This window comes from Gymnoscopelus microlampas (assembly GCF_963454915.1).
Source record: "Gymnoscopelus microlampas genome assembly, chromosome: 2".
NCBI classification, from domain to species: Eukaryota; Metazoa; Chordata; class Actinopteri; order Myctophiformes; family Myctophidae; genus Gymnoscopelus; species Gymnoscopelus microlampas.
Window position 1 is genome coordinate 61,067,749 of NC_139939.1, and position 11,629 is coordinate 61,079,377.

At 42.8% G+C, this 11,629-nt stretch overlaps 1 protein-coding gene across 1 annotated transcript in view; it reads left to right on the top strand.

Moving 5' to 3' along the window:
* The first annotated feature begins 9,551 nt into the window (after positions 1 to 9,551).
* The window catches only part of LOC311035572 (spectrin beta chain, non-erythrocytic 1-like), a 129,947-nt gene continuing 127,869 nt past the window's right edge, over positions 9,552 to 11,629 (top strand). Inside the window, exon 1 of the mRNA XM_084043846.1 lies at positions 9,552 to 9,658. The gene's annotated coding sequence lies outside the window, so the exon portion shown is untranslated. The remainder of the gene's footprint in view (positions 9,659 to 11,629) is intronic.

The following is an 11,629-nucleotide window of genomic DNA, read 5'->3' on the forward strand; positions in this document are numbered from 1 at the left end:
CCGGATGCAGTAGGCGGGATTTTATGAGTGCTAGGAATCAAGAAATTACAAATAATTATTTATTGCTAGAATTGTTCATACATTAGGCATTTAAGTGCCAGAATAATTGATTAGTGGACAAGCAGATCATTTATATAGATCTATTAGATTAAAATAAATAGTTTTGATCGGATCTTTACTACTGTCAATCAAGTCATACGGAAGTAGTGTGACGTGACGTCACGGGTATACAAAAGTTAAATAAAAGTGTCGTTCTCAACAAATACTCATCGAAAAATTACCAAACTAGTATGTAAATACTCAGAATATTTACAGGTTTTTGTGGGTGGTGGCGTGTGGTCTGGTGCATTTCAAACAAGCTTCTTAGCGCACGTTTTGAAATGCCAATGCATTATCAATGGCCCGCCTGTGACGGCGCAATGTGTCGTCTTTGGACCTCAATGAATGTCTATGAGTGACCGTGGAAGGCACATAATTACGTCGCTGGCGTCCAGCGACGGCATTCGGCTCCGTCGCGGGGTTCTGACAAAAAGGCAACCGGCTACGTTTTCGGAGTGAGACCGTGTTGATGAGGGCCACTCAGTGATGCTATGCTCATTTGAGAAGTGGTTGCACTCTCTATTTTAATGACGTGACGCGCACGTCGCTTAACACCTACAGTACAGGTCACACATGGGCAATTGATATGCATATAGGCTAATTCCTATGTTAATGTACCTGGCGTGAGTCGGGAGCCTTTGTAAACTTTGATGAAGTGTGAATTTAAAGTAGTTTTAAATCTATGCGTGTGCCTGCACGTCCCCCTGGCCAAATAAGTGGTTGCACGGCGTGCAACCGCGTCCACTGAGCATTGCACCCCTGGGGCCACTGCAAGAGTCTTCAGAGTCTTCTTACTGACTTTACGATCAATACTCCGCAAATAGCGTGTTTTTTTGTGGACCGTTTTGATCGTTTTTTCAGCATTTTTGTCACCAGAGAGGTCAGCCTCCAAGATAGAGCCCAGGTAGGTAATTTAGTTTTTTCTTTTGATGATATCATCACCCGCTTTGATCGTGAAGCTCTCTGCCTTTCTGAGGTTAGGAGTGGACCCAAAGAGGATGCATTCCGTTTTGCCCAGGTGTAATGAGAGCTTGTTGTCGGAGAGCCAGATGCAGATCTTGTTGAGTTCAGAGCTGAGAGTTTTCTCAACCTGCAGCCTGTCCCTGTCCGAGACTAGCAGGGCCGAGTCATCTGCGAACAGGAACAGGTTGCAGTCGCAGGCTGACGACATGTCATTCACATATATCAGGAACAGTAAGGGTCCTAGTATACTTCCTTGGGGAACACCACAAGTCACTGGGAGGGGGGGGGACTGGGTGCCGTTTACTTCCACCACTTGCTCCCTCCCTTCCAGGTAGGATCTCATCCAGTTCACTGACGTGTCATCAAAACCTATTGCTCTGAGCTTATTGATCATAATCGGGTGATTAACGGTGTCAAAAGCCTTCTGGAGGTCCAGCATGACCATGCCGCAATATTTGCCCTTTTCAATCTCTTGTTTGATAGAGTCGTTCAAATAGAGAAGGCATGTGTCAGTGGAGTGGTTTGTTCTGAAGCCAGATTGGAATTTGTAGATTAGATTTTTCTCGGCAAGATACTTGTCGACCTGTTCATAGACTATTTTTTCCATGACTTTCGAGATGGAGCTTAGAATAGAAATAGGGCGGTAGTTGCCAGGGTCTAATTGGTTTCCTTTTTTGAACAGAGGGGTCACCCTTGCTTTTTTGAAGTCGTTGGGGACCTGTCCCTGTGTGGTGGAGAGGTTGAATATGTGGGTAATGATTGGAGCAATGGAGGCGGCTGAGTCTTTTAGAAATTTGGGGGGGGATATTGTCGAGGCCTGTGGCTCTGTGTTGATGAAGAGCACTCAATTTTTTAAACACCTCTTCTGTTTTCACAGGGGAGAGTTTAAAGTCATCTTTGCAAACACCCTGTTTTTCCTAAAATGAGACAACATACTCCTCACCATATCTCCCAGAGTGTGGAGGAAGTTTTTCAACCAAATCTGAGGCTACGGTCGTGAAGAATATGTTGAGGATTTTACTCACTTCGTGTTTGGATGAAATGAGAGTGTCATTCACCTTGAGGCTTAAGTTTGAAAGCCTGGTTTTCAATTTTTTGCTGCAGCCTAGGAGGTTCTTGAGTAGCCTCCAAAGCTCTCGTGGTTTTTTTTGATTTTCCTCAATCTTGTCATCGAGGTAGCTTTTTTCTGCTAACAGGAGCATGCTATTTACCTTGTTTCTTAGCTTGTTTTTTTCCTTTTCAAGTTTAGCTACGTGGGATTCGAGACCTTTGTTAAAACATTTGGCTAGTTTGATCCTACTTTTATGAAGCTCAGAACACTTTTTGTCTCTGACTTTCATGGCAGTAAGGATGTCCGAATTCATCCATGGTACCGAGCGGGTTTTGACCCTGATGGTTTTCATGGGAGCCACACTGTCCAAAATTTGAATGAATTTGGTTTTGAAACAAAGCCAGGATTCGTCTACCTGTGTGCTGTTTAGAACGTCGGACCAATCCTGTTCCTCCAGTCTGTGATCTAAGTCCTCACTCTTATAATTTTTGAGGTCTCTGATTGTGACTGTTTTGTGGTAACCGGTCTTAGGTTTACGTTTCTTTCTGGTGCAGAAGATCATGTTGTGATCAGATATGCCACAGGTGGAAACACCACTATTTAGGATTTTTTCCTTGTCCGTTGTTAGAATGAGATCTATGGTAGTTTGAGAGGAAACACACAGCCTTGTGGGCTGAGTGATCAGCTGGTGGAGTGAATGCCGATCACAACACGCCTTGAATGACTTATACACTGACGCTTCCTTGCGGAGTATGTCAGTGTTAAAATCACCAAGAAGAATCGTCTCCGCATGGTCCACTTTAGCTAAGCATTCATCAAGTCTATCATAGAAATCAGTCTGGTTAGGAGGTCTGTATATGGTACCGACTAGCACAGGTTTGGCATGTTTAAAAATGATCTCGACCCACACAGCTTCAATGTTTTCATCCATCAGGTCTTCCCGAAGGATGCAGACATTGTCAGTATGAACATACATGCAAACACCACCCCCGTTTCTGTTCCTATCTTTCCTGAAGAGTTTGTAGTTTTCAATCTCAATCACAGAATCAGTTATCGCTTGATCAAGTTTTGTTTCAGAGAAAGTTAAAATGTCAACCTTACCATCATAAAACATCTGCTTGATTTGTGTTAGCTTGTCTCCTGCTAGAGAATTCACATTAAGATGTATCATGTGCAAGCCAACGCCAAACGATTTGATCATTTTTTCAATGGATAGGTGTTTATCCACTGAGAGATGTTTAGGAGCAGTCTCGGGGGGGGAGGGGGGTGTAGTGTCCATCAAAGCCATTGTTCCGTCGTGGGCAGCCAGCAGTGGGGGTTGGGGGTGGTTGGGGGATTGGGGAGGGTTGGGGGGTTGGGGGGGGATGGGGCGCGGAGGTCCCAGCACGGCCTCTGCTAATGGTCCCATCACGGTCTCTGCTGGGACCCTGGCCCTGGAGCGAACCGTAGGTTTGTAGCGGTGCATCAAGGTCTCTGCTCCGGTGAAAACAGCTAGGTGACTCCTTGGTTCCACGTTCTCGGCTACGCTGCATCTCCCGGTTGATCGCCGTTGTGCGTCGGTGCAAGCGTCCTCGTCGACGGCTGCGGTGGATACGACGTCGGTGTTTAGGTTGATCATTTGGGTTGATTCGCCTAGTCGAGTTGGTGGGAAGCCGTTGGTGTTGTCGTCGAGGCTAGCTTCGGTAGCAACGTTGGCTAGGCTAGCTCCGGTGTTCCGGAAGTTCTTTGTTCCAGCATGGCTTTGTTGTTGTTTTGCCCCGTTGCTTGAGGCAACGTTTGCCGCTAGCCTGTTGGTTTCAGCTGTGAGCCGAGCGGATTGCCTTGTGGTCACAGGGCCAGGGTTAACTTCAACGTCTCCGGAAAGTAGTAGAATTAAACAGAAGTACGTCTTCCGATTACATCTACCATTCAGGGGTTTGTTTCTTCGCTTCGGGTTGGCTGTGAGAGTCGAGTGGATCGCCGTGGTTCCATAACCTGGGTGTTTTTTCTCGGTTCCAGTAGTTAGGTAGAAGTCATTGTGTGATTCTACCTTTTCTGTCTCGTATAGTTCCATATCCTTCTGGTGTATAATCCATGCGGAGTTGAGGTGTAAATCCATAATCCACAGGATGAGGATAAGGAAAGGTATGCGAGGACGCAGGACGCGAGAGCGATCATCGATGCGACCACCCATGTCGACTGCCGGAAGCTACTTGAGTGATAGTGATAGTAGTAATGATTACTATCACAATATAGAGCTATTTAACACTGTTACTGAACAAACACTCTATAGTAATGATTACTATCACAATATAGAGCTATTTAACACTGTTACTGAACACACACTCTATAGTAATGATTACTATCACAATATAGAGCTATTTAACACTGTTACTGAACAAACACTCTATAATAATGATTACTATCACAATATAGAGCTATTTAACACTGTTACTGAACACACACTCTATAGTAATGATTACTATCACAATATAGAGCTATTTAACACTGTTACTGAACACACACTCTATAGTAATGATTACTATCACAATATAGAGCTATTTAACACTGTTACTGAACAAACACTCTATAATAATGATTACTATCACAATATAGAGCTATTTAACACTGTTACTGAACACACACTCTATAGTAATGATTACTATCACAATATAGATCTATATAACACTGTTACTGAACAAACACACTATAGTAATGATTACTATTACTGTGTGTGTGTGTGTGTGTGTGTGTGTGTGTGTGTGTGTGTGTGTGTGTGTGTGTGTGTGTGTGTGTGTGTGTGTGTGTGTGTGTGTGTGTGTGTGTGTGTGTGTGTGTGTTAACAGGAAGCAGTGGCTCAGAACCACAGGAAGTCCCTCCTCTCGTATCGACAGAGCAGAATTCTCCAATCAGAGAGACGTCTCTGTTCTGGAGACACGAGGATTCTCTACCAGATACCACTGATGGACAGTACACAAAGTACATCTACTCAAGTACTTTAAAGGAGCCATGACATGGGCAGAGAGCATCATTAATTGATACTTTATGTCACATGGTCTCTCTGTAGGGAGGAACATATCACAACACAAGATATTGATTGTCATTTGCGGCAGCCAATGGGACGAAGGTATCAGTGAGGTTGGTGTCAAACTCAACAGGAACCAGGAATAATTTTATCTCTCCATTCTCTGCTCTAACAGGCTCTTTTTATTTATGTATTTATTTATGTATGTATTTATCTCTCCATTCTCTGCTCTAACAGGCTCTTTTTATTTATGTATTTATTTATTTCACAAAATGAGAATTTCATTGCCAGCTAACAAAAAAAAGAGTCATTGTTATTTTTAGCCGCATGCTGAAAGTGCGGCTCTACAAACAGGCTCAGACATCGTCATCCCCGACATGTATTTGTCTATTGGCTGTCCTGGCTGTCCTTCACTACTTTAAAGCCAATGGGGAGACACTACTTTAAAGCCAATGGACGGCCGTCCTTTGCAGCACCCGCCTCTCCTTCTTTGCAGCAGAGAGAGAGAAAGGGAGAGAGAGAAAGGCAGGAGGGTTAGCCTAAATGCTAGCGTGCTTCATTAGACCTAGTTTGGCTATTAAGTTATTATTTGGCCGTGTTCACACTGACTTCAATCTTAGCTATTGTTGGGAAGACCCGTGTGGTGTCACAAAATGTTGCCACCACTTATATAAAAAACATTAGAGCGTTAATCTGCGACGGTGCCAGGTTTGGCGAGAGAAACAAGCAATCCAAAAAACAAGTAATCAGGTCTATGAAAACATTGGGGCAAAAAAAGCCTGCCGCATGCGGCTTTATTATGACTTTGGTCATTTCTTGTTTATATATGAAGCACGAGACATAAGGGATAAAAGAAAGACAACGTAAATGTTGATTTTGGATGTCATAACTAAGCACTTAACATACATTTTCTCCAACACGTGGATGCATTAAGTAATTGTTGTACTTTTTGAATGTTGTTTTTTCTTATTCCCTGGTGAAGGAGGATTTAGATCTGCTTTCATATTTATTGTAGAGTTTTAGTTTATTGATGTTTTCTTTATATCCTTATAACCTGATCATGTGTGTCAGTTCAAACAATAAATACAATGTTTTCATGGACTTATACATCTTGTTTCTACACGTTCTCCAACTTCTACTGGTGTGTCAGGTATAGGCCAGTGGTTCTCAACCTGTGGGTCGGGACCCCCGGCGGGGTCCCCACATGATTTTTGGGGGTCCCCAGATGACAGTGAATTTAAGGACCTTTAAGACCCTTTTAATACCTAAAACAAGAAGAAGAAAGAAAAGAAAAATACATTGTACTGCATCAAAAGTCATCAACAAACTATAAAACATTGGCCAAATTGTCAAATAATATAAGAAAGAGGCAAAACTTGTGAAAATAGCAGATCTACAAGCTCACAACGCAATCGATCGCAACGGGAGGCGTTGTGAGCTTGTAGATCTGCTATTTTCACAATATTTATCTGTGGAACGGAGTCAAACAAAATGGGGGATCCCCAGTTCAAATATGATTATTTTGGGGGGTCCCCAGCTCAAATATGATTATTTTGGGGGGTCCCCAGCTCAAATATTATCTTGTATATATATATATATATATATATATATATATATATATATATATATATATATATATTCAAAGATTTGCACAAATGATTTAAAACACAATTTAAAAAAAATAGCCCCAAAAAATCTGGACGCGTTCACGGATTGAACAGGTTAGTGGAGAAATGAAAGCCAACGGAGAATGAGTGGAATAGCCCTTTAAGGCCTCAGCTCAGATGGTATTTTACAGTAAAGTGCGTGATGCACCATAGAGTGGTAAACAGGACAGAGGTCTGACGGTCCATTATGGAATCAATACTGATTTCATAAAGGTACAAAAGGCACTGGTCAGCACCGCGGATCATCAGCCTGGATCCTAATAGTGGGATAGCTTAACAAGATCATCGAAACGAAGCGGATAAAAGCGCCACATTTTTTATGAGGCTTCTTTAGGACCTACTGATGGATTCTAGCCTTGGGTACCAAACTTTATTTTGAAAAGTATCCATACAATTATCCATATCAATATTCATAAAAAAAAACAGGGCGATTCACTTTTTGGCCTATAACTCTTGAACCGTAGGTCATAGCATCAAACATATTTTTTCCCTGGACTCCTTGGATCATGACGCAACTTCCCATATAGGTCCCGCCCATTTTCCGATTTAAAAATGTTAAGCCATTTTGCGTTATCTTCAAAACACATATTTTGCTATTATTCTTACAAATTAAATCCAAAATTCACACAAATTGGCACACACTGTGTCTTTGGTCATGTGATGTAGATGTACGAAAATTTGTGGGAGGGTCCGTTTGGCAAAAAATGGCACAAATCATGAACACGGCCTCCTATGTGCCCAAATTCGTATCATTGAATCCATCAACCTATTCCCATGACAGAAGAGATCTTTTCTAGTCTGGTTGATGGAGATCAAAGGACTGGATTTGTCATACAGGATAACTGTCAGTCTCTCAAGCTTCTGGAACTGACTGTCAACATTCAGCAGCTAGAAGGGATGTTTGGCCAGACTGACAAGTATCTCTGTGACATCATCATAGGCTTGCCAGGCATGCCAAGCTGACTTTTTGCCCTTACTGTGGAAAGCAGATGTTGACAATGCATAGAACATAGGCAGAGCACGAGATTTTGGCTCCCCCAGAGATTTACACATGATGTTGATGTGGTAAAATCTGTATTTTTTTCCCATACCAAAAGCCACCCAGATGTCAGCCAAAGATTCAATCGAAACTAAATCATGGAACAAGCCTGCACAAGCCACCATGACATCAGTGTCCACAGTACGCACTAGGATCGTTTTTGCTCCTTGCTCCAGTGCATGCCGTACATGAACTAGAATCCTGGTGTCTCATGATTGCAACAGGTCATGGTACTACTGGAACCAAAAGACGACATAGCTTGCCCTGATGTGAGATACACAGCTTTGGATGGTGGCCAGTTGAACTTTTCAGTTCTGGAAGTCAAAAAGGCAAACAGCTCCCTCTTATTTGTTGGGTCACGAAGAAAATCCATCCAATTGCCTGGTAGCTTTGTCTGACCTGACACTTTCCTGCAAACACCGTGTCCTCTCTTTTCGCAGATGGACTCCTTCAAACTATCTGGGATATATGTGTCCTATACAACATCCAACCGCTTGGTTTCCTGCAGCTGCTTCAGCAGATAAAAGGGATGAAAACGTCATCTGCATACTCATCAAATGCTTTTTCTTTGAAGCCAATTACAGGCAAACAGTATGGAATATCAAAAGCCTGTTGGACGGTCATTGTCACATGACTCACAAGACCATTTGTATTCAATTTGGTGCAAAAACAGTGACATTTGTAGAATTTGTTGCGCCCCCTATGGGTGGAAGTGAAATCGCATTGGCTCTGCGTTTATTAGTGGCCCCTCAATGATAAACATTTGGGCCAGATAGGATGCTGTGTTCATGATTTATGCCATTTTTGCCAAACGGACACTCCCACAAATTGCAGAAGCCAATCGTAGCCAATCCGAAGGGAATATGAAAAATCTGACTGATAAATCTTGATCGCATGACCAAAGACAAAGAGTGTGTGCCGATTTGTGTGAGTTTTGGACCAAATGTGTAGGTGTAATAGCAAAATATGCGTTTTGAAGATAACGCAAAATGGCGAAAACATTTGAAATCGTAAATGGGCGGGACCTATATGGGAAGTTGCGTCATGATCCAAGGAGTCCAGGGAAAAAATATGTTTGATGCTATGACCTACGGTTCAAGAGTTATAGGCCAAAAAGTGAATCGGCCTGTTTTTTTAATGAATATTGATATGGATAATTGTATGGATACTTTTCAAAATAAAGTTTGGTACCCAAGGCTAGAATCCATCAGTAGGTCCTAAAGAAGCCTCATTAAAAAATTGGCGCTTTTATCCGCTTCGTTTCAATTATGTAAAAAAATGGGGTTAAGCTTCTAGACTATAACCTTAGTCTGCTACAAAAACAATTGCCTCAAGCTGTAATCCTGGGCGCTACTCTCCCTCTGCTAGCCTGGGGAGAGCCCCGAACTGAGCTCATGCTTCCTTCTACGCATGAGGAGCTAGCAGGCTGAATGGTCTGTGGCTGGATGGGAGAGGAGAGGAGAGGAGAGGAGAGGAGAGGAGAGGAGAGGAGAGGAGAGGGAGTAAGGGGAGGAGGCAGACAGAGAGGCAGAAGGCAGTGCTGCGGATTCTTACAGCAGTACACACACACACACACACACACACACACACACACACACACACACACACACACACACACACACACACACACACACACACACACACACACACACACACACACACACAGGCCACCTCCCACATTACCCAGGCTGCTCCAGCCTTGCGGACTCTCCTCTACATTCATCCAGACATCCTGCAGCCTGAGGCGGCCTGACGGAGAGAGAGGAGAACCAGGAGAAGCAGGAGAACCAGGAGAACCAGGAGAACCAGCCAGGAGAACCAGCAGAATCAGAGAGGTAAAGATCTATGTGTTCTCCAGACAGAATCATGTGGTTATTATTGTATGTTTTGGATACATTGTTTCTCCTCCAGAGATCTACAAGCTCACAACAGCCACAGATCTGTGTGTTGTGAATGTTTGTAGATCTGCTGTTTTATTCATTGTTTTGGTTTCGTTCAGAGGCTGTGATTGGATCCTGCGGTGTTGTGTAGTTGTGTAGTTGTTGTGCACAGCCTCTTGTTGCGGGTTAGAAGACACGCATTGTGTTGTTGCTGGACGCGCGCGCGCGCGTGTGTGTGTGTGTGTGTGTGTGTGTGTGTGTGTGTGTGTGTGTGTGTGTGTGTGTTGGAAACATGCACAAAACAGTAGGCCTCTTGCACACTGTTGATCTGCGTGTGTGTGTGTGTGTGTGTGTGTGTGTGTGTGTGTGTGTGTGTGTGTGTTGGAAACATAACGGGACGTTAAAAAAACAGGCGTGGTCGCATCGCGAGCAGTGGATCAAAGCAGCAGAACTGTGTGTGTGTGTGTGTGTGTGTGTGTGTGTGTGTGTGTGTGTGTGTGTGTGTGTGTGTGTGTGTGTGTGTGTGTGTGTGTGTGTGTGTGTGTGTGGGGGGGGGTACATTAGATCACAGTGATCTACTGGATCTTCACTGGACCAGAACAACTAATCATTATGAAGCTTTTAGGCGACACCGTCCTACTATGAAGTATACATGAGCCTAGTCTGTATTCTCCTATAGAGCTAATGCTACAATATATTATAATAATAATAATAATAATAATAATAATAATAATATTGTAGTCTAATATCCTAGAGTTAATGCCAGCTATGTATAATAATAATAATAATAATAATAATAATAATAATAATAATAATAATAATAATAATAATAATATTTGACTGTGTGGAGAGCAGAGATCCAGGAGTTGTGAGTCTGTGTTGTGTTGTTACTCTAGACTGTTAGACTCTCTCTGTAACATCAATGCTATGATATGATAGCATCACAACATGTTTCTACTGAGCTTATAGATCACAACATGTTTCTACTGGGCTTATAGATCACATGTTTCTACTGGGCTTATAGATCACAACATGTTTCTACTGGGCTTATAGATCACATGTTTCTACTGGGCTTATAGATCACAACATGTTTCTACTGGGCTTATAGATCACATGTTTCTACTGAGCTTATAGATCACAACATGTTTCTACTGGGCTTATAGATCACATGTTTCTACTGGTCTTATAGATCACATGTTTCTACTGGTCTTATAGATCACATGTTTCTACTGGTCTTATAGATCACATGTTTCTACTGGGCTTATAGATCACATGTTTCTACTGGGCTTATAGATCAGTGGTTCTCAAACCTTTTCATGTCAAGGACCCCCAAATAGACGCTTATTAGCCCACGGACCCCCATTTGAAAAGATAAGCCAGGGACCCCAATAAGAGAAGGTTTTTACGGCTCTCTAGCAGTGATTCTCAACCATTTTAATTTCAAGGACCCCCAGTTTAACATGCATTAGGCTACGGACCCCCATTTAATGGCATTTATACCTCTGGGACCCCAATTCATATTGTAAAATCAATGTTAATTTAACTCTGAGAGTGTACAAATGGAACCAAATGGACCCGTTAGGGTCCATTTGGTTCCATTTGTACACTCTCAGAGTTACAGACCCATAAGGGTCCATTTGGTTCCTGTCCATCATTTAGCTGGGGACCCCCTGGAACCCTCTCAAGTACCCCTAGGGGTCCCCGGACCCCACTTTGAGAACCAATGTTATAGATCACAGCAAAGAAACCAGAACCAGACTTGTTGCAGATTATTATAAATAGTGTTGGCATCACTGTTGTTACTCTGAAATCGGTGACCTATGGAATCCTATGACTCCAGAGGTGTGTCAGTTGACGTTTGAGCTCTTTTTGGACAGAAACTTGTTTTGCAGTGAGAGGCTGAGAATACTTTCACTGTGTTTTAAT